This window comes from Sinocyclocheilus grahami, unplaced genomic scaffold (assembly GCF_001515645.1).
Source record: "Sinocyclocheilus grahami isolate Dianchi unplaced genomic scaffold, SAMN03320097.WGS_v1.1 scaffold31982.1, whole genome shotgun sequence".
In the NCBI taxonomy this organism is placed as follows: Eukaryota; Metazoa; Chordata; class Actinopteri; order Cypriniformes; family Cyprinidae; genus Sinocyclocheilus; species Sinocyclocheilus grahami.
The window spans coordinates 1-1809 of record NW_015521373.1 but is presented as its reverse complement, the minus strand read 5'-3'; the positions used below and the strand labels follow the sequence as shown (position 1 = coordinate 1809).

At 35.9% G+C, this 1809-nt stretch overlaps 1 pseudogene; it reads right to left on the bottom strand.

The window, feature by feature from the left end:
- Positions 1 to 223: 223 nt before the first annotated feature.
- On the bottom strand, positions 224 to 1732 carry LOC107580350 (Ig heavy chain Mem5-like; annotated as a pseudogene).
- Positions 1733 to 1809: the final 77 nt, after the last annotated feature.

Here is a 1809-nt window from a genome sequence, read left to right as displayed (position 1 = left end):
TTTTCATATTAGCCTAATAATGAAACTTGGGGTTCTGTGAGTATATAACCTATTATCTGTCATGTGCAGCTGGTGATTTCTAAGTTCGTGTGTTTCCATTATGATCTGAGCTCAGGGGAATTGATTTACATAAAGCTAAAAATATGAGGCATATGGTGCAGGTGTATCCTGAGTGAGAGTCATGAACGTGCTGCATGAAAGAAAATGCAAACAAATGCCATGCCAAAGATTTTTAATTGCAGAACCAAAACCAAAAATTAAAGTACATAATCATTATCAGATATGATGTAGCTACTGAAGTCACACAGTTCACATAACATGAACAGAAATAAAGACAAAACATCTGACATTTTCATTCAGAACCTTTTTCAACACTGTGAAACAGAGATACTTTTCTTAGTGAATTTTGAACCCACTGACACTTCACATGAGAAATCTGCATTATCCATCCAGTCAGACGACTCGATGGTCAGATAGCTGCTCATTTTGAAGGTTTTGTCTTGCTGTTTCTCAGTAGGACTGCTCCAAACTCCATCTGTAACGGAGTGACCATTGACTGACCAGGTGACGTGCACCACAGAGCTACTGAAATATCCTCAGCCAGACACACGAGTGTAGCTTTACTCTCCTTCAGAGCCTCAGCGGACGAAGACAAGAGAGTCAGAACAGGAGGAGTGAGAGGGAAGTCTGGAGAAAACAGTCAACAGTAAACAGTGCATTTATGAATAGGCAATATAATATAATATAAGTATCACTTGGTATGTAAAAGGATCATTTAAATGATAAATGTAAATTGAATACTAAATTATATAGACTTTAATACTGAACATATCCTTATTTTGTCACTAACCAGAAAATGGCAAGGCCTATATTAACAAATAAAGGAACATTATACCTACATATGAGGGTGAGTAAATAATAAGCCTTTAAAAACATCTACACAAACTTCTACAAAATATTTAAAATAAAGATTAATTTTAAATATAGGCCTATACAGTGTATATATATTAACTTGAAAAAAATCTCAAAAGTTGAGCAAAAATATTGTAATTTGTGTTTTAATTGTCCAATAATAATACATTAAAACAAATACAAAGAAGTCATGTGTCTGAACAATAATCAAAAGTCAAACTTACCGATCACATTGAGTTTTGTTCCTTGGCCGAACACGTACTCACTAACAGAGCTGTCCCATGTTTTACAGTAATACACTGCAGAATCACCCACATCCACATTACTGATGATCAGACTGTAATCTGATTTAGTTTTGTGATTTGAGTTGAATTTAGGAGAAGAGTAGCCAGATCCATAAGTAGGAGAAGTGTTTGGATGGTAGAAATATAAGACAAACTGTGGAACTCCTCCATGAATAATCTGCACATTACAATCTGATTTAGATTAATGTGTTGATGTGAACTTAGGAGCAGAGAAACCAGATCCAAATGTAGGTGAGCTCCAGCTATAACCAAGCATTAACACAAACTGAGGAACTCCTGCTGGAGTCTTTTTGTACCATCCAGCATCATGATCAGTTACTGTCAGTCCAGTTTAGCTGTTTCTCCTTTACTGACTGTGATTAATGGACTCTTGAGTCAATACAGTCACTCCACTGACACCTGCAGAATAAACACAGCCCTTACATGATATTGAGTGTCAAATTACTTTAAATCATCAGATCTGATGAACACTTACAGGTCAGAAGAGTGAAGAAAGTGTAGAATATTGTGATCATCTTGTGATTTGGTGTTGATGTGTGAAGATGAGCAGTGCTATAGAATAATGCTGAGATCAGATCAGAGAGAGACTCTA